Source organism: Crocodylus porosus, unplaced genomic scaffold (genome assembly GCF_001723895.1).
Source record: "Crocodylus porosus isolate Cpor-Errol unplaced genomic scaffold, CroPor_comp1, whole genome shotgun sequence".
In the NCBI taxonomy this organism is placed as follows: domain Eukaryota; kingdom Metazoa; phylum Chordata; order Crocodylia; family Crocodylidae; genus Crocodylus; species Crocodylus porosus.
Window position 1 is genome coordinate 18,591,478 of NW_017728912.1, and position 25,727 is coordinate 18,617,204.

At 42.5% G+C, this 25,727-nt stretch overlaps 1 long non-coding RNA gene across 1 annotated transcript; it reads right to left on the bottom strand.

The window, feature by feature from the left end:
• Positions 1–1,675: 1,675 nt before the first annotated feature.
• LOC109309378 lies at positions 1,676–24,209 on the bottom strand. Its single transcript, XR_002100893.1, has 3 exons — positions 23,814–24,209; positions 22,525–22,581; positions 1,676–1,750 (listed from the first exon to the last, which is right to left on the bottom strand). It is a non-coding gene; the product is annotated as an uncharacterized LOC109309378 (long non-coding RNA).
• Positions 24,210–25,727: the final 1,518 nt, after the last annotated feature.

Genomic DNA, 25,727 nt, shown 5'->3' on the forward strand with positions numbered 1-25,727 from the left:
AGCATAATAAAGGGCTGAAGCCTTCAGAATATTTTTTTAAATTACATTGAATAAGTTTTTAATGTTTCTTGAATTTCTGTTCAGAGTTCTTTCTGACTTTTATTTTAATTACATAAAAAAGATTACTGAGAAAAGAAAGCTACGTTGCAACATTTCCCACCTCTCCCTCTAGGCCTGGATCTTCTCCCTATCAATAGATTAAATTAGTCTTCCCCTATCAACTTCTCTTTCTACTTCTCTCATCCTGTTGCCTCAATTCTAGACCTCCTATTCACTTCTCTCATTGCTTGTTCATGGCTATTCCTGCTCTATGTATTCACTATACTTACCTATGGATTGTACATCAACTTGCTCTTGAATGCCACCGAAACAGATGTTCATGTTCTTCTACTGCTATATGTTTAACATAGAGCATTTTTTGAGGGGCAGCTCAAGCACCAGCTCTTACGCTACTATCCAAGTAGAGTAAATCTAGGCATAGGCCAATGAAGATACTGATTTTCAGAAGCATAGACCTGGAAAACCAGAGTTACTCTGAAATGTTTTAACCCCTCTTCTACACTTCTATATTCTTGGTGGGATCTTACCTTTTCTTTCAGTACCTTCTTAGATATTCCTGTGAGACATAAATATAATTTTGACATAGTGAATAAATTTGAAAAGATTTGACTATTTACCCACAGAGTGAAAGTTATTCCTAGTTCTATAGCCTTTAAAGTACTCAATTAAAAAGCACTGATTTCCACTGAAAATGTTACCACCGCATTTGAGTGATTTCACAGAAAAATTTACAAACCTCACTTTCACTCATTATTTTCACATTACAAAAAGCTCTGTTCCTGAGTCCTGCTACCACAGCATAATTATTAGATGATTATGCTGCGATACATAAATGAATCATTGTCTTCCTATTTTATAGCTATGGGTTTTCCTGGCTTTATGCGGGTTCTGTATGTGTGAATTCACTCTTATGCGATGACACTTTTTTCACCAAAAATTCATCATATGCAAGGTAGATTCATTCTTATATGATTGGTGTGGTGGAAGCCTGCAGTCAGCTGCTTTGTGCAGTGCATTGTGGGAATGGCACGCACCAAAATATAGTCTCCTGTGTAGATCTGTGCTCCTTGCTCCTTCTCTGTGACATGTGGTTCTGTAGTAACCATCCCCATTATGGCTTCTAAACATCCCACTAGCGTATCTGAAACAAAAGTCCAGCGATGTGGAATCTGACAACAAAGACCCCTCACCACCCTCTCTTCACACCAACGAAATATTCACCACTACCCTATGCTTGTGTGTACGTTTGCTGTTGGTGAGTACCAAAATTGTCTTGTAAAAGTAATAGAAATGGGTCTGGGGTCACTACAGTCAAGGACTTGGAACGTATCTCTACCTGTTACATTGTAAAGTGGGTTCCTCTTATGTGAATTTGAGTTATGCGCCATTTGCTAGAAACACATGTAGAGTACAGCATAAAGCGAGGGAAACCTGTATATCAGAAAGACTGCAGAAAGTCCCAATGCAACATCCTCCGCTGTGGAGCTACCTTCTATATACCTATAGTAACCATCAGAAGAACGTAACATTCTTTTCAAGTATCTCCATTAACTTGTACTTTCCCATCTACAATGATCAGGTAAAACCGTAAGTACTCACACTTTGCTTGGATCGGCAATGCCATCTTCCAAGTTTTAAACTGGGTGGTCATGTTTTTAGATGTTACTCCCCAAGATTCTGCCCTCTGGTTCTGCAAGATGTGGGAAAGGTTGGGTCATTTAAATATTTTAGTTTAGAATTGAAAGCTTGTTTTTAGATCTGCTACATCTTCTTTACGCAATTAATTATTGAAAATGTATATGTACAGTGTACAAATACACTTTATAAAATAGAGATGTCACCTATGGAAGTCATTATAAAGAGAATACACCAATAAATGCTACTCGTAAGCTGTGTTGTATATGTTACAACTGTATGAAAGTTCAAAGCAATTTCAATGAAATTTCATGCAAACAGTTCCATAATTTAATTCAAGGCTATTTCACACCTGAACAGTTTTATTTCTCCAGGAAATTTTGGTGGCATAGCTATTCACAAAGAAATAAATTTGTGAAGAAATACTTTTATTATTTGTATTTAATAATGATGATAATGCAGAAATATACCAACATTCTAGTGAACTAGCATCCATTTATCCCTCTAACTTGTTAATCCTTCACAAAGTAAAGCAAAGCAATAGAAAAGCATCTTTCTCTCTTTCATGCACACATACATACATAATTTTCTAAGATGCAGAGAGGAGAAAGAAGAAAAGTCAGAATGGGCTCAAAGAGCATTACACTAACTGCCTATGTTCTGGAATGAGGTGAGCTATCATCAAAGATTTTTGCAATGGAAGCCAAACCTCCAGAGCATCCACTTAGGATGTTTACTACATTTTTTTCCCCTAGGCAATTTGCTGTCTGTCCCTTGAAGTTAATGGCTAGGTACAGACAGTCAAAAAGCCCAAGGCAGAAGTGACATATGTACCACAGTTATTTGTAAGCAATACAGTTTAGATCAGCAGTGAACAGAACACACATTCACCCTTCGGAGGGGGCAGGGGGTGGGGTTGCATCATTTTTAAACCAGTCTGTGTGCGCCAAACTTCTGTTCTATTATGGGTATGGACTAGCTTTATGTTTCATTCTGTTATGAGTATAGACTGGTTTCCAGTCACATATACCAGTAAAAATGTAATGTTTGTACCCAGCCTAAGTGAGGAGGGGCCTACATTTGAAAGACCATGCTACCAAGAGGCCCACATGAGAACAACTCTGAGCACTATCCTCCTATTCAGCTCTGAATCAGTGGAATAAGGCTGTGCCTTAGCACAATATCTCTCTGCATGTGGAATTTGATATGGTGTTACTATGTTCATGGACATAGGACTAGGCTTCAAAGGACAACATGGTAGCTAGAGCTATCCTTTAGTGAGGGGTGCAAAGCACAACAGTACGCAGTGCCCACCTCCATTACCACATATTTTTGTTGGTACTGAACAAGTCAACACAAAAAAACAAAAATTTGCTGCTCTGTTGTCCTGTGGCACTGTGCAGTTGTTACCGTGCAGTCATTTAGTACTTGCATAACCAAGTACTAAACGACTGTGCAGTAACTGGTGTTACTGTACAGTACTGTCCTGCAACAGTTGCCTAATGAAGCTTACTGTGCAGTAGCTCAATACTACTGCACAGTAGCGTTGCATCATGGTTTGTGCCTGGTGACTATATTATGCTGTAATAACAAGTTACTGGAGAGTAAGCATCTTGTGTAGACGTAGCCACCGTGTGGAAAAGTGTCCACAGTAGAAAAGCTGCAACTCATTTAGCTCAATGCCAAGATAAGTCCTCATTAAGGACATACTCAGCACTAATAAGTTGTTACAGTTTAAAAAAACGATATGCTTTAAAAGCTTTTTTCTAATATTTCTCAGTATTATATTATTCAGTACATTTCAGTTTAATAAATTAAAGCAGAACTGAAAAAGAGTTCCAATTACTTAAACAGTGATAGTACAAAAAATTAGATTCTGTCAACAAATGTTTCATTAAATGACAGGAAAATCTTTCATATTTATTTTTCTGTCTCTTAATAAGCATACAAAATAATTATTATACCATAGGGCTTTAGATTTATGAGAGTTATTTTGTTGAGGGTGAAAAAAAGCATGCCTATTTCTAAATCATACAAAATTAGAGCTGGAAGAGACCTCAGGAGGTCATCTAATCCAACCCTGTACTCAAAGTAGGACTATCCCAAACTATATCATCCCAGCCAAGGTTTTAGCTAGCCAAGTCTTAAAAGCCTCCAAACTATATAAGTGTAGTTCCACATCCTTTCTGTAGTGAGGGCCCCAAAACTGGACACAGTACTCCAGATGTGGCATCACCAGTGCTGAACACTACGCTGTTAGCCTTTCTGGCAACAAGAGCACACTGTTGGCTCATATTCAGCTTATTATCCATTGTAACCCCCAGGTTCTTTTCTGCAGAGCTGCTACTTAGCCACTCAGTCCCCAGGCTGTACCACTTCAAGGGATTGTTCCATCCTAAGCGTAGGACTCCTTATTGAGATTCTCCATGAGATTTCTTTTGGTCCCATGCTCCAATTTGTCTATGTCTCTCTGAATCCTAGCCCTATCCTCCAGCATATCTATCACTCCCCACAACTTGGTATCATTTGCAAACTTGCTGAAGGTGTACTCCATCCCATGTTACAGGTCCTTGATGATGATATTGATTAAACAATACCAGTCCCAGGACCAACCTCTCAGGTACTCCACTTGATACCAACTGCCAACTAGACATAGACCCATTTACTACTACCTGTTGAGACCAACAATACAGCCAATTTTTAATCCACCTTACAGTCCATTCATCCAACCCATACCTCCTCAGCTTGCTTGCAAGAATGTTGGGGGAGATGGTATCAAAAGCCTTGCTAAAGTCAAGGTATATCGTTTCCACTTCTCTTCCCACATCTACAGAGTCAGTCAGAGAAGGCAGTCAGGTTGGTCAGGCATTACTTGCCCCTGGTGAATCAATGTTGACTGTTCCTAATCACCTTCTTCTCCAGGTTCTTAGAAATGTATCCCTTGGATACTGATCCACGATTTTCCCAGGGACTGAGGTGAGGATGACCAGTTTATAGTTCCCAAAATCCTCCGTCTTCCCTTTCTTAAAGATGGACACTATATATTTGCCCTTTCCCAACCATCTGGGACCTCTCCTGACCACAAGTTTTCATTGCCAGCAGTTCTGCAATCACATCCACCAACTCTCTCAACATCTTCAGGTGCATTGCGTCTGGTCCCCTGGACTTGTACACATTCAGCTTTTCTAAAAAAGTCCCTAACCTGTTCTTTCACCACTGTTGGCTGCTCACCTCCTCCCCAAACTGTGCTGCCAGGTGCAGTAGTCTGGAAGCTGACCTTGCCTGTGAAAACTTAGGTAAAAAAGCCTTTTCTGCATCATCTGTCACTAATTGATTTATTCCACTGAAGTTGCTAAAAGATGATTCAACTGTTATCAAAACCTAATACAGTTCAGCTTCTCCACTCCATGAGCATCTTACAGTAAGCGCAACATAAAATAGCAGATGCAGCTCTACATTAGCTCTGTTCAAAGCTCCCACTGCCTTAACTAGTAGCTTGTCATATGGACCAGCTATCCTATCAACCCACCGTTTATTACAGACCACTTTTTCTAAATTTCATTAATCCTGAGCAACAGGACTTAATACTGAACAGTTCCTATAGGGACAAAAGAGTAACAACTGAAATGTTTTGAATTCCTCTGAAGGATTTCAACAAGTCAACTGTACAAATGTACATGCCCTTTGAAACATTCCAAAATGTTTGCAAAACTACCTCTTTTGAAGCATTTCACTTTTGATTAGTTGTGCACAGGGTCCCTTTCTGAATTTCTGTTTCTTCACTATTCTGAGCTGCAGCTGGAGTTTATTCCCCTCTTCTCCCCCCTTCCTGGCCACCCCCTCCCAAATCCTAGGGCTTAGCCACCACTTTCTTTGCCTCTACTGAGCGGCGGAGTGGGGAGGTTCAGGGTGAGGTTGGGGTTGGAGACTTGGGATCCTAGTAATAGGCATCCCCCCCTCACCCTCCACCTCTCCACTTCCCCTTCACTGTGTAGGGAGGGAGGAGTGGAGGTGTATGTTACTGCTCCTCTAGCATCCCCTGACTGAAGAGTACTGTAGACCAATTTTAAAATCTTAGAGCCTGGATACACCACAGGGGCATTCCAGATGTCCCATGGCTAAAACAGTATGTCTTTGAAATGTTTCCAAGCCTGCTTCACTTGGAAACATTTCAGAAGTTACTTTTGTTCACGCCCAGAGTTAAAGGAGGATATAATTCCTGCCTTAGACCATGACGGAGCAAAGTCTGCATCTGGGCTGTCATGCACTGAATAAGGCAGACACTGAGAAGAGCTGTACTTGTGACTATTATGTACGTCGGCTCTCACGGCCAAAGAATGGCTGCAGATCTCCTACACTGAAGTTACTTTGATTTAGTGACTGATGCAAACCCTGCAAGTTTTATATTGCCTTCATTACAGAACACAGTAAGTACAAAATGAATTAATCTCTGGTCACATCCTGTTGTGCATTCTCCCTGTACATATGTATTTTAAAACTCAATGACATTACATTAATGAGATCTTTCCCTTTCCCATCTCCATGAGTAGCCCAAGTAGTTCTGACTTCATAGTTTCATAGTTTCTAGGGTCTGAAGGGACCTGAGCAGATCATTGAGTCCGACCCCCTGCCATGGCAGGAAAGAGTACTGGGGTCAAACAACCCCAGCAAGGTGATCATCTAGCCTCCTCTTAAAGACCCCCAGGGTAGGAGCTTGAAAGTTGGTTCCAGATCCTACCCACCCTGACCGTGAAGTAGCGCCTCCTGATATCTACCCTAAATGTACCCTCTGCCAGCTTGTGACCGTCATTCCTGGTCACTCCTGGTAGTGCTCAGGGGAACGGGAACTTCCCCAGTGCCTGCTGGTCCCCTCTGACTAGTTTGTAACAGGCCACTAGATCCCCCCTCAGCCTCCTCTTGTGGAGGCTGAACAGGTTCACGTCCCGTAGCCTCTCCTCATAAGGCCTTCCTTGCTGCCCCCGATCATGTGAGTGGCCCTTCCCTGGACCCTCTCCATGTTGTCCAGAGGAGGGCCCTCTTGCAGTGGGGCGCCCAGAACTAGACGCAGTACTCCAGCTGCGGCCTGACCAGTGCACATAGAGGGGGAGAATCACCTCCTTGGACCTGCTTGAGAAGCATCTGTGAATGCATGACAAAGTACGGTTGGCCTTCCTGACTGCATCCCCACACTCGGCCCATGTTCATCTTGGCATCAATGACGACTCCAAGATCCTTTTCTGCCTCTGCACTGACAAGAAGGCAGTTCCCCAGCCTATAGGTATGGTGCTGATTGTTCCTCCCCAGGTGCATCACCTTGCACTTGTTGGTGTTGAATCCCATCTGATTCTCATCCGCCCACCCCTGTAACCTGTCTAGGTCTGATTGCAGCCTATTTCTCCCTTCTAGCGTGCCCACATCCCCCCACAGCTTAGTGTCATCAGCAAATTTGAACAGGGTGCTATTTACCCCCTCGTCCAAGTCACTGATGAAGATGTTGAACAGCGCGGGCCCAAGGACCGAGCCCTTGACCCTGAGGTTAAGGTAAATATACCATTGGACAATGCATGTCAATCCTTGAGGCAAACAGAACCAATTAAAATTGTTATTTTTAAAAGTATTTCTTAAAACTTGTTCTAATATTAAAACCATCACTTTGTCATTATTTTGCTTGCTGTGGGAACATGCTACGAACACAAGCTCATCTACCATAATAAAGAAACAGGAAACTTATCATGTAACATTTTTTGGCTTTGTTTTTGGTTTAAGTTAAAGAAATGAAATATGTCATTTGAAGCAATTATCAATAGATATCAAGGGACACATCATTAAAATGCTTCCAGAAGTAGCATGATATTTTACCACAGATCATTAAGCACATGTTTAAAGGTGTATCAGATGCCCAATTCAGAAAGAAACACCAAGGATTGATGAGGCTTCGTAACAAAATCTGAGTGCAAACAATTCTAGCAACTAAATCCAGTGTTAGCACATGGGGAGAAGTTATGCAACTATAATACAATTATTTATTACTTGTATGCCACAGTGCTTAGGAGCCCAAATTACAAACCAGCAGTCAGCTTTGCTACTTTGTGACAACAGAACAGATACATTTTCAATAATCTAATCAATGTGTGTACACATGTGCATGAGCATATGTATACATATACCTACTCTAGTGAAAAGGAAAAAATGGAGGCAGGCAGCAAGAATTCTGATAACCGAGAACTGCAGCTACTTAATGTTCCAAATGCATCGATGCTAGGGCCTGGAATGACACTGTACTCATTTTTTGTTGAAAGAACTGGTCTTTAAAATAATAGTGAATTTATTTAAACCCATAGGTTATGATCTGGTACCAGTCCAAAAAACAGTAAAACTGCAAGTAAAAAACACAGCTCGGGGTTCAAAATAGCCCACTAACCCTTCTGACTACTTCATCTGGGTGCTGCTTCCAGGTACAAGTACCGCTGGGCTCTAATTTCAACCAAAACATGTTTTTAAAAAATCATATCATATAACCAGTCAAAAGTTTCCTGTTGTTTAAAGGTCCTCTAATACCCTGTTGAAGGCAGTGTCAAAAATTTCACTGAGTCGGATGGAAGACCCATGGAAGTGTCTGTTATAGACACTATCTTTGAAGTACCAGCAGGCAAATTATTCCCATGAGAAACAAATAGCTTTCACTTGTTAGATGAATAGTAAGTTAAAAAAATAAATAAACCACTGCCTGTAGATTGTTCACAAAACAACTGCTATTTGTTATTCATGTTGTATGATTGGCTACTTCAGTCACATGGTTTCCATTCCCTGTACTGAAGTAGCAGTTTCATAAATAGGAAGTTTCCAGTGTCTATCATAAAATGCCTTTAAACACCAGTCAAACTGTTATGAATCTATTGTGTAATAATATTGTCTTTACAAAGATATCCACAAGACACCAGTTCATATGAATATGCCCAGGAATACAAAAGTTTTTATCCCATATTCAAAAATAAATACAAAAACTAATTTTGATTGCCCAGGTGGTGCAACTATTCATCCTTTATGATCTCATACTATACGTTTTTAATTGAACTCAACCTCCATTATTTACCACCCTTGCCACAGAGCAAGAAAGCAAATTATGGGATAAACAATGTACTGTAAGACAAAAGACAGAGAGGCAGATTTGGCCAGTATCCTTTATATGTAAATTAAAGGAGTTTAAGATGTCTGGTTCATTTGATTTTTTTTTTTTTAATGTTATTTTTTTAGCCAACTGAGAACATTGACTATAGTTAAAACTTCTACCACAGATGATCAAGTATAATATTTTTATCATATTTAAGTCATATAAAATCTGTAGCTATGGCCAAAGGGAATAACTATTTATGTTTAATAGCAATTTTTTTTTTAACATCTGCCAGGAAAGAAGTCTTAACACTCTAAATTGTCAGCAATTAAGCTTAACATAAAACGGTTTTTGTTACTGTTTCATGGAAAGAAGTTGAAATTCCCAGAGAGGCTGTAAGTTTTCAGCACTCTTATTTGAGGACTGAGAAACAGTCATAACTATTTCCGTGACAGGTTGGACTGAGGCTGCCAAACACCCAAGCAAAAGCATTTTGTTTATATCAAACACCATTCAACCAAATGGAAATACAGCTGGTAAGCTGGTTCTTTCAGTCCTCAGGTTTCATATATATATGAACAAAAATAACTAATTTAAATATGTGAATCCACTACCATAACATTCAACAGTTTAATGAAGCAGTTATAATAATTTCATGACATATGGAGTGAAAATCCTAAAACAAAACAAAACAAAAAAAGAGCAAGTCTCTTGAGGTTGCCTTCCCAGAGCTTTCTGATTCTATGAAACATGTGTGGTGCACAAAAGGCGTATCATATTTTGTACCACTAATGAGAAGAGACCAAAGGCTCAGGAACTTTGAGCCCTATAAAAAAAAATTTCCTATCATTTAATAAAACTGCAGGTTCAACTGCAATCCAAACTCCAGATTTTAAATAAAACATATAGAATGTATAAAACTATTTTGGTAACTGTGTGAAGCTTTAAAAAAAAGGTTTCATGCATTTTTTCTAGTCATTTTGTATTCAGGAAGCTCTTCTTAGAATTGACAATATTCTGTTCTTAGGTTTGAAGCTCCACAGCCAGAATGTGGTCATCCTTATATATAGGCAAGAAGGCAGAAGGAGAGAGAATACGATGGTCTGAGAACAAGGTTCTGTGATGTCCAACACCAAAAAATGATAGTAGATAGGCCATGGCTCAAACCCCCATTAACTCTGGCTCTCAGGCACCAAGTGGACTGGGGAAACACAAGCTGTATCCCTTTAAAAGACACATCCAAGACAAATCAGTGTAGTATTTCTTCCTTAGGGAGGATGTCTCTGGGAGCTGCCAAAGGCTCGATACCTTTTAAAAATCCATAATAAAGGCGTAATAAGCACATTTGCTGTAGCTGTGATGTTTGAGTTCTAAGAAATAAAAAGCAAGGACATAAGCACACAGTACTGGTCTATATGTTCAACACCTGTACCATAGGGCTTTGAGAAGCTTCGGTCACTGATTTGATTCAGCTGAAATTCGTCTGGATTCAATGGCTGAATCTCCAAATCCAAATCGAATCAGGAGACCCTTTAAACCTCTCCAAATTGAATCAGAACCCTCCAAATCTTTTTGGAGAGATACAGAAAGTTTCAATGATTCAGACAGACACAGCTTTAAATGTTTTTTCTACATACTTCTAGGTACCAGGCAGCTCGTGAATGCTGAGATAGTGGGATGGATGGAGTGTCCCACAGGAGCATGGGGGGGTCCCCAGTGTGCTCAGCAGCACTTCCGGTCCACTTCCAGGTCCCCTGGCTCACTGACTAGTGCATCCTGGGTCTGGGAGGGCACCCAGGGTCCCCCCACAGGTGATCACCGAGCCAGAGGGGCACGGGAGTTGGACCCAGCAGCTTGTGAATGCTGCAATGGTGGGGTGTACTTCTGGTCCACTTCTGGGTTCGATGCCAAGCATGTGGGGGGCCCTGCCGCGCTCCTGTGGGATGCTTCATACACCCCACCATCGCAGGGTTCAGAGGCCGAGCCTGGTATCTTAAGGTATGTGGAAAAACGTTTAAAACTGTGTTTATGGCCAAATCACTGATTTTCTGAATCAGCATCAAATCTTCAGATTCAGATTTGGCTGAATCAAATCAGGGACAGTGATCTAAATCAACAAAGCAAATCACTGTCCCTGATTCAGGCTGAATCCAAATCAAATACAGCCCATTTTGCACATCCCTACTGAACAGTCCTCAAGCTCACAGACCTGTACCTACAGCATTGTTTTCATTTGAAAATAATTTCTGTGCCTCTCTGTGGTTATTTGTTTTATCCCTGTTTTTTCTAGGGTGTTCCTAGGCTGACCTTAGGCAGAACGTATCCATGATGCTACTGCAAATCTAACCCTACCTTACCAGTGGTGGACATAAATCTGGCACCTTGTATAGGATCAAGCATTTAGCAGTGCAAGGGAGATATCATCTCATTCTCATTCTGTTTTCCCTACCCCATTTCCTTTCTGAACAAGGGACTCAAAGCAATGGGAAAACAACCACACTTGGCACATGATAAGACAAAAATTCCCTGCTAATTACAGAAGCTGTAATTCTTCATTCTGTCAAAACGCAACACATGACTATTCATTCTTAGGGTACTTACTCCCTGTTAACCTTGTCATGATTTCACCACTTCACCAGCATGCTGACCACTTTGTAGCAGCAGATGTGAATAACTTCCTGGCCAGCAACTAAGCAGAGATAAGTAGTTAGCTACATTAGACTGAAGTCAGGCAGAAGGCAAGGTACATTGGCACCTAAGCAACATACTGCACAGAATATATTTGCTGGGAAGATTATGAACCTCAGACTGCCAAACAGAAAACACTCTCTACACAAGTGCCAAAACTGGTATAAAGGTAGGGAAAATGAACAGGCTAATGGGATCAGCAAGTGACTTGAAAGTAGAGAACTATATTATTATGCACCTCACTTTCAATACCTTGCTAACACTGAACCTGGAGCCCTTGGACACATGCCAGGGCTCCATGACTGCATCATACTGAAGAAACCATTTCCATATTGCATCTTTGTCCAGTAGTCACCTTGAGGGACACATATAGGAGAGGCTTGAAAGAAAAGTTTTCAGTTTACAAATCTCTGCACTAAGTTAATGTATTTGTTATGTATTGCAAATTGTAGCGCTTGTGTGGATCTATGAAAATATGCAGCATGCCTGCCTTTTCAGTAGCCATCCTGGAGCTTATTCAACTTTGAAAGTTTAAAAATGCCACCTTCTTATATCTATTTTATTGTTGACATTACATTTTCCTTTTAATCAACAGGTTCTCTGTGAAACAGATGCACTACTGAATGAATAGTTTCCTTTATTGCCATAAGTAACATGACAGAAATACATCACAATCTTTGGTTTCCTTTTAGCAGGAATGCCACAGTATACTGTCTGCCCTAGATATGTTTTTAATTTTTCTTGTACGTCTACTGTATGACTAATTTGCCCCAGGTTTAGTGATTGCAGTGCTGTTACTACTACCTGAAATTTCAGCTTGTGTACTGTTCCTCAGTATCCTGCTAGTGATTTTCATTGTCCAATAAGTATTGTGATCGTGCCACTGTATAATTTTCTTTTGGCTTTACTTGACTACAATTTTGCTTTGCTTACTGCAAAGTCTTTGTTCCCTGATGCTCCACAGTCTCTCTGGTTTTCATTTTCCTGTACGTTTCTGTGCTGCTGGTTTGTCTTTGCCACTAGTACTAGTCCAAGCAACATAAACAACTTTTTTTTTCCATTTTGCGTTGCATTTATGTCAAAGTCTGCAAAGGCTCATCCTCTAGATCAGGGATGCTTGACCTCCTGCCTACAGGGCTCCCCAGGGGTCAGGAAATTTGGTGGAGAGGGATCAGTGGTCATTAATATGGCCACCCTCCCCCCTGCCGAATTCCCAAAACCCAAGCTCTGTACACCCTATCCGAGCCAGACCATACCCTCTTTATCCATGGGGCCAAGCTGGAGGCAGACCATGCCCCCTTTCCTCCACGGAGCCAGGCCAGAACCCCTTTTCTCTCATGGAGTTGAGTTGAGACTGAACCACGCCCCATCTCTCCCATGACCTGGGCCATGCCCTCTTTTCCCCTGAGAAACCAGGTTATGGCTGGATCACACCCCCTTCCCTCCTGCAAGGCTAGGTCAAGCCTCATTCACCCAGCTAGGTCTTGGTCCTCTGCTCCTTCCTCCACCCCCTCCATGATGTCATGCTTGGGCTCAGCTGCCTTTTGCCCCATTCCATGTGGCTGGATGGTGCCTGCTGTGCTTGACCATGGCACTGGACCAGAACCACAATTGGGCCCTCGGTCAGACCAGGTGCTGCCCATCTTGCCTACTGGGGGAAAAAGGTTGCTCTAGGTCATTGCTTGCTTCCTAGATAGGATACATTTTTTCTTTGTTTTTCCATGTCTACATTTTGGCATCATAATTTTTCTTGAAACCCAGTTATTCCATATAACCCCATTTGCCATTCTCATTTTTTTCATCATTGTCTCCACAGGTCCTCCTTTGCATTTTATTTCTTGAACAAATGTTGACATATTTTTCCTTGCTATTTCATAATTGACGTATGTGACCTGGCAAATTAACTCTGTGCTACCCCACTTAGGCTAGGGACACACATTACACAAACTGGTTTAAGTGCTCAGAAATTGGTTTAAATGTGTAACAGAACAGATGTTCAGTGTACATAAACCACTTTGAAAATGGCTGAAACCAGTTTAAGATAAACCTGGTTGAATATAGTATCAGACTTAACTGATTTGGCTCAAACTGGTTTATGCAATGTCTGTCCCAGACTCCTTGCTGGTTTATGACAAATCAGAGTCTCCCAGGATCCCGGCATGCTCTCTGGCTGGAAGAGGCTCTCTACTCCATAGCAGGGCTGGCCCTTCCCCTCTGGTACCCTGCTGGAGCTCAGCAGTCTCTGCAGGCATCTGTCTGGCTTCAGCTCCCCCCTTCCTCTCCCCACTCTGTGCTAAGCAGGCATTCCCCCATCCCTCACTGACACCTCAGCATTAGCTAGGAGACGACATGCTGGCTACAGTCTATGTTGTGGGGGATGACAGAGGCAGACAGGCTTTTTGGAGCTATTCAACAGGTAGCTTAATGTCTTTGCTTGGAAAAGCTGTTTAAGAGCTGCTTGCTTCCCTCCTCCCACTCACCACTCCCTAAGCAGGAATTCCCCCCACCCATCTGCCTTGCAGAGAAGGTATCGATGTATTAGCTAGCAGACCACATGCTGGGCCCATGCTGAATCAACAGGCAGAATCAACAGGTAGATGGTAATGACCCTCTATTTGGGGTGATAACACTGAGATAGGGGTGACATGGTTATCAGCCCCCGCCACCCCTGGCTTATTTGCCTGTCAGTTTGCTGCAGAGAGTATACAGAAGCAGGGAGGAAGATTGAAAAGCTCTGTATCAGCAACAGATGCATGCACTGCACACACCACTTTGCCTCAGTGTTAGCTGGGGGCTGGCAACACTCCCATCCCTTGAGCAGTAAGCTGGGAAAAGCCTGGGACTGCAGGCAGGTTGAGGGCTTACACCCATCCCTAATCAGAGCCTACTGCTGTGACCTAGCCACACCCCCCTCAGCTCAGTACTATTCAAGGGAAGGGAGGGCTGCTCTAGTGTCCCCCGGGTTGTGCCTGAATTTTCTCAGACCAGAGGGATTGTCTGTATGCTTGGAAACCAGTTCAGCCTAGCCAGGTTAGACTAACCTGCAAAGTTTGAATCAATTCAGGCTCAGGCTTTTTGAATGTCTGTCGCTAGCCTTAGAATCTACATTTGGACAGGTACTTGTTCATTAAGTCTGAAGACATCTATCACTCTTAGAGGAATTTCCCTGGGCTCTCTGAGCATTTGCATTCCTACACCTTTCCTCCCTTTTAGTACTTTACCACAAACTTTTAATAACCAGTTGTTGCACATATCAGCCATTTTGCATAATTTGTCACTACAAAAAAGGAACTTATAACACATGGATTAAAGGTAAATGGAAGTGCTTTTGGAGCAGAATTTTCCATAGCTCCTCCCAGTCTGCTGCTCGCATAATCCAGATAGTGTTGAAGCAACTGGTAGCCTTTGCCGATTTGCCCTAAAGGTATGGCACACATGTGAATGTGTGTGCTGGGTGGTGGAATGCCAGTTTCTAATTTAGTGTGCCTACATCATACCAAACCTTAAAAAATAAGCTTTGTCATTCCACAGTCCTCTCTCTCTCCCCTTCATATACAAAGGTCATCCTTAACAATAAAAACTGTACCAAGGTCACATATGCACATTATTTTACAATAGACTATAACTTCTAGTTTTCTTATTGGTATTCCCAAACAGCAAGCAAAAAATTCATATGCTAATGAAGAAGTCACTGACCACATGACTCACAAAAGTTTTTTGGTGATATCATGGCAGTGTCATGCTTCTCAAAAACCCTCGAGCTTATAAATCTTCACACTCCTCCCTTCACTCTTTCCTCAAACCAATTTAAAACGATGGTAAGTGTGGAAAATAATTAGGTCCAAGAGATCTGTGTAACAAAAAAGAGGCTGACCCAAGATCTGGTCTCTAGGCTAGCTCCAGGCTGCAGAACTATGTCATCTGACCAATGGGGCTCCACCCATGCCTAGAAATTTGGTCGTGTAACAAGAGGTGGTTTTATTTGCCATGGCTTTAGGAGCAATTCATGCTGATGCCTTTTATTCAGCCACCAAATTTCCGGCCCCATGAGCTGGATCTTGAGTGTGGAGCGATATCATCTGGCCAACAGGGCCATAAATTTGGTGCTGGGAAAAGTGGTGGCTGTCGCAGCTCTGGGAGCTCTAGCATTAATGCAGTCCCTGCTAAAATCCAGTCCTGTGGGCCAGATATGGCCTATGGATTGGCCCCGCATGACTCATCCAGCTTGCAGGGCCAGATGAGTTGGCACACTGATGTAAAACAGAGGGATGGGCTGGGGGAATCACTGGGCCACACAGATTTTAGGACACAGAGAGATTTATGGGTGTTCAGCAGTTCATGGGTAAAAGTTTCATCTAGTTATTTATACCACACCCATCAGAATGGTATCTGAAAACTGGTATTTGGTAACAAACTTACGTAGGTGTTTTTCTATCACTATTTTTTTATACCATCATCAGCAACAGCAATCCCACACAGTTGAGGATGATTATCTTCCATGATTGCTTTTATCTGTGCCCAAAGATGGCTGATGAGGCATTCAAGGATTAACAGGTTCTACTACAGCTCAGCCATGTTTCCATGTGGGGTGGACGACTCTGGTTTCTTAGTTTGGTCTGCAAGTGCTGTTTCTGCCACTTCCACTTTTCTGTATCCTGTTGTCATTGTGAGGTTTCAAAGTACTGAGATCCTTGCAGCAGACTCTTCTTCCATTTGGGGCAATCCTGGATGATAGTCCCCCATGAGTTGTCAACGTTGTATGTTTTCAAGCTGGCCTTAAGGACATCCTTGAAGCACTTTCTTTGCCCTCCACTTGAGCATATGCTTTGACTGAGCTGAGAAAATAAAACTTGCTTTTGGAGTCTGGAGTCAGACATCCAGATGGCATGGATAGCCCAGCAAAGTTGATGATGGATGATCATCACCTGAATGCTCCTGGAGTTTACTTGCAAGAGGATGCCAATGTTGGCATGACTGTCTACCCACTGGATTCAGAGGATCTTCTGCACGCAGTGTTGATGGTACTTCTGCCATGATTTGGAGGGGTTTTTTGTTTATGTTTGTTTTTAGATGTCCCAGGGAGCGGGGTGACGCCGGTGACTCACCTGCAGCCTGGAACGACACTCCCGGGAAACCCGCACGGCTTGTGAGCCAGCTTTATGCGCAGCTGCGGCCGGCCAGTGACGTCAGCACCAGACGCCAGCCAGTGAAGATAAAAATGCAGAAGGGGCAGATGGCCCCAGAGAGGAGAGACAGCAGGCAGCGTGGGAGGAACTCGGCTCCCGGAGGCATCCCGAGGGAATTAGAGGGCCGGAGCAAGGAGCTCCTTGGCGAGGGATCCAGCGGCAGTCCCCAGCAGCCGGCGAAGAAAGAGTGGGGACCAACCAGGATGTCAGAGAGTGGGAGCAGCCGCAGGGACTGCACAGGACCCAGGTGAAGGACCGACCTGGAAGGGAGCGGAGGACCCGGACGTGGGGTCGTGATCGGGGCAGGGTCACCGCCCAAACTCCAGAAGCCAGGTTAAGACTAGGCTTAGGGGACCAGGGAAAGGGGCCGTGAGCCAACCCTGAATCCTGGGCAGTTCGACCCTAGGCGTTTAAAGGACAGGGCTCTGGAGGAAGCTGTATTGGTTTGATGGGCCACAGGACTCCGCTGAGTCGGCTCAGGAAAGGTGGTGTGAGGCCGGGGTACAGGGGTGGTGGAGCCCCGTGTACATCCGCCGGATCGGACCCGGGCAGCGAGGGACCTGCTAGGCAACCCACCCATTGGCGGGACATCAAGATGTGGCAGGCGAGAGCAGGATCGGCAACGCGGGGAACGAATAACCTCAATACCTTTAAGGGCTCTTAGGCCCAGCTGAAACATCAGAGCCATATTCTCGGGGTAAATAAAGCTCGGTGGGCACATTAGAATTGTTACAGTTATTGGATTTTATGCATATGTAGGATATGCAATAGCTAAGTGCCAAAATCACAACAGAACGCTGAATGCTTTCAAGCTACAGGGTGCAGAAGTAAACAAAACTTTGATGAAATCCAAAATCTCTCACCACTTGTCGTATTATTACACGATGAAGCAAAGCCTGGTATAAAATGTCATCTGTTGGATAAATTGACTCAGTTTGGGCATGTCTTTCTCCACTCAGAGAAGCAGACCCGTTTTTCAGCTACTCACAGCGGTCTGTAAGCAAATGATGTGCACCTTGACTAATCTCATTGTTAAATAGTCACTTCTGAAAACAGAGTAAGTTGGGTGTTTGCCTTAAGAATGAGAAAGGATTTTTATGGGCTCTCTGTTTGTGCATATGCTCCCTTTATTTCACCGTCTGATCTTTTGAGCAAACACAATAATGTGGCCAGAGCAGACATTGTGTACAATTTTTGTGGTCTCTCCAGCTGTTCCTTCATTCCTTTAGAGCAACGAGACGAGTGAAAGTGGCAAAAGCCAAAACATTATGCCCCTGAACATGAGAATAACCCTAAGAGAGAGAACTATTCAAGCTTTTGAAATGCTCCGAAGATGTTGTAAAAACAACTGCATGAGGAAAGTGATCTTATGAACTACATGTGTGCTCAGTTGAGTCATCTGGAAAACAAAAAATAGCATTAAACATCATAAATTTGGAATAGTCAGTTTTTCTTAAGCTTTTGGGACAACCTAGCACAACATACTGACATGCCAAGATGCTAACTCATTTGACTCAGCAGAGCTATTAATCCCAGGCAGAGTATCATACAAACACAACAATACTTCTGGTACCCACACAATCTTGTTCAGAGCTAGTCTGGATATGTCTAAATGGCACTTCATTATGCCACACAGACATAATCTGCATTCCCCCTGGGCACCTTAGTCCTTTTGGGGTGTAAGCATTTCTATTTACACCTTGAGGGGACAGATCTTCCAGGAATACGAAGAAAGACTGTCTTATGAAGGAAATTAAACAGCTCAGTCAGGAATGTCTTCTCATGAAATTGCTGTCTTCTGACTCATGAAAATATAAACCTTTATGGAGGCTTATGTATAGACCTTACAAGTTTCAGATACCAGGTACATATTATTCACATTTTATCTAGATCTCAAATCTACACAACTGCACAGGGACAGTTTCTTTCTTGGGATAGATCATTATATTCTGCTTCTCATTTCTCATATTTTGCAATGGTACTCAAGAGTTCTGATGTTAAAGCCACAGCCCAATTATTGATTTTCATTCAAGATATCACCCAAAATTTTCAGCTCAAAGAAGAATTGCCATCAGTGCAGTCAATGAAATATATGACAATGGGAAAAGATTTACTGGAGGCAGTAAATCAATGCATGTCAAAATTAGAAGTGGAGTGGAAAAAACTAGTGAATGTGACCACTGATGGAAGCCCAAATCTGACAGGCAAACATGTTGGACTGCTGAAAAGACCAAGTCAAAGAAACAAATCTTGAACAGAACATAATTTTTCTACTTTGCTTTTTTCATCAAGAGGTCCTCTGTAAACGTGTTCTAAAACTCAGCACTGTCATGGATAGTTATGAAAGTGGTCAACTACATTCAAGTGAGAGGAGTAATCCACAGGTAATTTGTAACTCTGAGGAATCAGAATCTGAACACACGGATGTTCTGATCATACCAACCTAAGAGGCCTAAGTTTGGGTAACATCTGGGAAAGTGTGGAAACTGAGAGCCAAGATTAGTCTGGTTTTGAACATGAAAGAAAAAGATTCAGATTTCCCACAGCTGAACTATGTGGACTGGCTCTCTGATTTTGCATTTGCTATTGATATCATGGGCCACATAAAATGAATTCAGGATTACAGTGGAAGGGGCTTCTGGATCATGAATTGCATTTCAGTGTCACATCATTTATGACAAAGTTACTCCTTTTCTTCTGTCAGATAGGAAATAGAGAGCTTGCACATTTTCCTACACTGCGGCAGATGACCGCAATCAAACCCTGAAAAAAAACACATTGTTATTACTCAACTTGCAGGATGAATATTTTCACCAATTCAAGGATTTTCGAAGGATAGAAAATAACCTGTCTTTGGCCTCCTCACCTTTCATATTTGATGTTGACAGCGCTCCATGTGACCTCCAACTTGAGTTTATTGACCTGCAATGTTACACACTGCTTGCGGAGTAATTCAAATCAGTGCTGCTTCCTAGGTTTTATGCCTCTCTCAATTAACAGAACTTTCCAAAGATCAGGACTCATGCCTGGAAGATGCTTGTGCTTTTTGGATCAACAAAGATATGAGAGCAGACATTTTCTGTGATGAAATTCAATAAAACAAAATGAAGATCTTCAATGAGCAATGACCACCTTGCAGCAGTGCTCTGCATTGGTGCAACAGAGATGATGCCTGACTTCGATTCTCTGTTTAATGCACATAAGAGGCTTCACTCTTCCCACTGAGGGATTTTCTTTGTTTTTCTGTAACCTAATTTTCAATGTATAAGAGCAAGACTCTATTTTGAGCTATTATTCAATCACCTCTATATACACTACTCAAAAAACTCCCCCCATGAATCAGGACAAAAATTATTCTTTGAAATAAAATTAAAATATTTGATAGTAGATGTTGATTTTAAGCATATGATTTGTTTTTATCTATAATTTGTTAAAATATATTTGCCATTAATTTTGTGTATGCAGCCATCAACAGCTCACCAAAACTCATTAAATGGCCCTCCAGCCAAAATAACTGCCCACCCCTATTCTAGTGTGAATGTGAAGACACAACTAAAATGAACAAGCAAAGATTACAATATGAAAAATCAAATGACGTGACCCCTTGTCTCTCTCAGCTTCTGACACCTTTGTGATACAAACAACTGACATTTCCAAACACAATTCTTTGAAACTGTCAGATTTCCTGAACAGAGAAGATAGCGAAGTATGCATTAAAGCCCACACCTCCTCAACCCACCAATATAACTTGATAGTGATGCAGAAGACAATAAATCCTTGTGTGGGGTCAGAGGGGTTCTTAATTTCATCTGAGCCTGTTCTTAAAGCTAATGTACATGCACCTCTAGACATTGTTTAAATAATAAAAAAGTCTTAGCTAATTTGAATAACATGAAGTGTTTTTTGTGATGGGTATGTATGGCTTCCTTCTCCCCAAAAATGTTTTTCCAGTAAAGTAAGACTGAAGCTATGTTTCCTTTCACATAGTGTGAAGAAGTGGCCCAGGGAACAGAAACAGCTAATTTGCTATACTTGGCAATACAAGTAGGAAAGATTTTAGAACCACAAAAAGATGTTTTGTCCATTTAGGTGCTGTAACTATATTAAACATTTTCCACTAGTTCTCTGCCTCTTCCAGATCCTATCTTTTTCCTAACAAGGTTTCCACATAACACACATCCATGAACCAGAGTAAACACATTTGGGTAATGAAAGATCATGGACACCATTCAGGGGGAAGGATACATTAAGGTGTATTTTCATGAAATGATCTTAACATCATTATGTTTTCAGTATGTGAATGACGAACAAGGTGGTTTTGGTTGTCATATATCCATGATGCTGGTACATGTGAAAGTAGGATTCTCCCAACAGAGCAAAGTGAAATCATTTGTTAGCTTCGTAACTGCTGCATATCATAGGCTGCAGTCTAGATCACTGTAAACAGCGTTTGTGGTGACTTTATCTAGCCAGGTCTCTTCCTAGAGTATACCACAGTTTTTGGTTTGTGCAAAAGAGCCCAGTTTTTTCTGGAGAACGCATGTGGCTGAACCTAGAGTAAATGTCCTTGAGGACAAATGTTGGGCATTTGTTGCTTGTAACTGCAGGGACCTAGATTCAATTACCTGAATGGTTCTTTCCACTTCTATGTTCTTATGAAGATATCTTATTTCTTTTCCTGCCCTGCAGTGTGTCACAGCAATTACCCAGCCTTAGCACCCCTCTTGGTTCTCTAATTAACTCACAGTCAGGAGCTTTATCATAGGGTTCTTCCCAGTCTTCCATTAAGTCCCCAGAAAATCAATACAGTTCCTTCAGCCCTTCTATAACCAAATCCTTTTTTCCCCTCAGAACTTTTAGTCTGTCTGTGTTCTAATGTAGCCATCCTACTTACCACCTGCTTCTGTGCAGGACAGCTCTGCAACAACCCCAAGTTCTCCTGAGTCATTGGCCTTAACCCTGGGCTCAAACTACACTATTTTTCATGCACTCTCTCTATAGGTTCCTTCCTGGAACTATGCTGAAATTCTAGCAGGCTTCTGAAAGCTTGTTTTTAAAGAGCTGTGTCCCTGAACAGGGTTTGCTAGCTCTAGGCCTCATTGGGCATAATGGGCGTATGTACACACCAACATTTTTGCCCTTTCATGTGCTGCAACTGTGTGTCTGTTTGAATGAACAGGCTTTCCAGATGCTTTAAAAGTCTTTCTTGTGCATTAAAGTAAAACTCTTCAGACGTAGTTTAGTTTGGCTCACCAGAAATTAAAGCATCATGTCCAAGGGGACAAATACTGCAAAATATGAACAGGGCATTAATCTAGATATAAGAATTTAATTGGGACTGAAATGTGATAAAATTACTGCCATGCCAACCATTTCAGTTCTTTCAAAGTAGAAAAATTGTTTCTCCAGCTGCTTGTGGGACTTTACTTCTGTGTAGAAATGGATGTGTGGCAGGCACAAGGCCACAAGGATAAATTTACCTGGAGCAGGAAACGAGCAGAAACGGTAGGGCGCCGCACTGAGTGGGAACGCACCGGAAGTGGAGCCGCAGCAGGGAAAAACGCTGCAGCAAAAGAAAAGAAACAAAAAAAGAACAGTGGGTCTGGGAGGAGCAGGGACCAGCTCCCAGATCGGCATGGGTGTGTTTTACAGTGGTGTGCCAGTGCCGATTCGCTGCCTGGCCCCTTGGAGCCGGGATAAAAAGCCTGGCGGCGGGCAGACAGGAGGAACCAAAACTGGTTTCCCCAGTGGACCAAGAGACACCTGGAGCAGAACAGAGCCCCACTGAAGAGAAGTGGTGGCGCCTCAGAAAATAAGTTAATCCAGGAAAATTGACAGACTTACCTGAAATGGTGCTGTAGAGTCCAGACATCTCCAGACAAGAGTGGACCAAGCAAGGACCTGAGGAGAAGAGGAGAAACAAACATCTGAACTGTGGCAAGTATAGACCGGAGATGGAGAGAAATATACCGGGGAGCAAGGTAACCCAGGGTCGGGAAGGCATATAGCCAAGACCTAATATGGCCTAAGGAAACTCAGACGAGACTGTGTCTGAACTCTACTAATACAATCCAACTGAACAAGATATAAGGACCTATACCATAACGGATCTAGAAGACTGGGAAACAACATCTTTGGTTGGCATTAGGTGGGGGAGGTAGGGGAGGCAGAGCCCCAAATGGGAAGATGGACGGGAAGATTAAAAGAAGGTACCAGGAAAGGCAGGACAGACCATCTTACTCCAGCAAGATGTGGCAGGAGACAACCCCAAGGGCCTTCCGGAGTTTATCGCAGCAAACTATCCTCTCCCCAAGCAATGGCAAAGTCAGAAAACTCCATCCAATTAGACGTCCGAGTGAGTGACACAGGCGATTTCAGGGTGATAGCCTAAATTTCTCTTTTATCTATATACAAGAAGGCCACAGTGCAAAGCAAACTAGATAGCTGCTGTGCCTATATGGAGCCCAACTGAAACTAGTGGGTCTCTGTGCAGATACTGCAGCCTTACTGCTTGAAAAAGGGTGTAGAATCAGGACCAGTCTCAATAGTCTGTCAGAGGAGGCAGCAATCAAGACTGAGGTTTTAGCATTTAGGTCTTTTGTAACACAACTAAATAGCAAAGTAAAATGCTGTACACATCATATTACCTACAGTGCCTGCATTCTATTTTATTGCAACTAAAATATTTTAAGAGCTCCAGTAACCTCAGGTAATTATCTTGGAACTAGCTAAACAAACAGCCATTTCAAACATCCTATTGGAGTTTTAGATCTAAAAAAGTATTCTGCCACCCTGTATATTGTTAAAGCAATTTCAGCAGATTAATTCCTGTAGTATGACATCTTATCAGCAGTGACACTATTCCATCCAAAGGCAGCGTGGTTGGTAATAGATAAAAAATTAAAAAGAATGATAATGGGTGGGGGCAAGAGTAGCATGACAATGAAGGAACTAAAAAGCTTAGTTTTGGCAAGGCCAAGTGAAATGTTAATGCCACTAAGTTTTACTGCCTCACAAATGATGAGTTGGCACATGCCTTTAGTTGAAAAGTCCAAGTTCACATAATTAAGAATTGACTCCATGTAACCATTATATATATTCATACATACACACACACACACACACATATGTACGTATGTGCAACAGGCTCACCTTTCAGGGCCGGGTCTCAGTGCCAAACGGCCACCTGTTCTGGTCTAAATCCCTACCTCACTTTCCTGCCACGCCTTGATGAAAATAATATGAACATTGTTTCTAAGGCGGGAGGCTGCCCATTATTTGACCTCTTTATAACAAGGGCCTAAGTATATGCTCTAACCCCTGCCTTACATGTGTCCCAAGCCTCACATCTGTTGCTATGTTATATCCAGTATTTCCATAACATCAATTTCAATATTTCTGTCACATCTGGTATTTCCATATTATCCCATCCAATATATCTGTTTCCCTAAGTCAGTGGCTTTGCCCCTAACTAGGGCCACTCTTCTTATTACCCTCAACTGGGCCACTCTACCCACTCGACCCCTCACTGGGCCTCTACTCTTGCTCCGCCCCTCACTGGGCCACTTTACTCTCCCAGCCCCTCACTGGGCCACTGCGTTCTTTCACCCGGTGGGGTTCAGGTGGCTGCTGCTGTTCCTGGCCCCCTGCACTGAGATCTTCCACCTTGTAAGCTCAGGTGGCTGCCACCATGCCCAGCCCCTAACACTGGGGTCTCTCACCTTGTAGGCTCAGGTGGCTGCTGCTGTGCCTGGCTGGCCCAAAGACACTGGGCTCCAGTGTCTCCTTCTGGGCTTGCCTGGCCCAGGTCTCTTTCCTTGTCAGTAACCCACCCATAGGCAGAGGCTGGGGTTTTCAGGCACCCTTCCTCCCCATTCACTGGGGTGGTAACTGGCCTGGCACTTCTGGGGGGCTGTTCTGCCATGAACAGTCCCAACAGACCACCCATCCCTGGTGGGGGGCAGTTTTAGGTCATGCCCAGGACCAGGAGCCTCCAAATCATCCCCACTGCTTCTGCCCTTACCTCCAAGATGTTCCAGGAGCAGCACAGCCTGATGTTTCCTCCTGGCCTGCTCAGCACAGACTGCTCTCTCTCTCTCCACGGGCCTGGGTTAAAATGGAGGCTGCTTTGCCCCCTCAGCCAATTCCAGGGTCCTCCTAGGGTCATCTGCTAGCCTTGATGAGGCTAAAATCCACCTGCTGGCTGCTCCACTGCCAACTAGACATTGAAGTGGCAGGCACTGCAGGTACCCTGCCACAGTGTATATATATATATATATACACATATATGTCTATGTATTCATGTACACATACACACACATATAAGATAAGGCATACATGGTCCAAGAACATTTGTGCTTACTGTATACACGTTATACATAATTTTATGAAATTCTGTCCAGAGATATTCAGTTTCTGCAAGATTCATACTTCAGCCTGCACTGAACACCACTGTATTTGATACTAGTGATATGTCATCAGTTTGCCAGTACTGTGACATAAGACACTTCGTTAGTTAGAAAACTGGCAACCACATTAAACGATGTTGCCTATATATGGAACCTATGTATAGAGATTGACAAGATTAGAGCAAATCTATATGGAGCACTGCCATATATCCACTTAATTAAGTGATCTTTGTTTAAAATGGAGGTTTCTGGTACTTTGATAAGATTGGAGCAAAGTGCCAGAAACCTGCATTTTTTTAAAAAGACTACTTAATCAAGTGGGTGGCAGTGACTTTTCAGAGGATGTTATTTACCACAATGCAAAATCTGTGATTTTTGCCCTGAAAACTGTGGTGTTAAAAATGAGGACATAACTGACAGAATTATTGGAGAAGAAAGAGTATACTTCAGCATATGCTCGTAATGCTTAAAATAATTAACACTGTAGCAAGAATATCTGATACCTAACCAAGCTTCTTAACAGTTAGTCACAAAGTAGTTCGCTCCCCCTTCCTTCCCCCTCCCCGCCCCTCAACTCACACTTAAGGTGGGAATGATTGTGATTCTCTTGTGAAAAACAGATTCTATTGTGAAAAATGA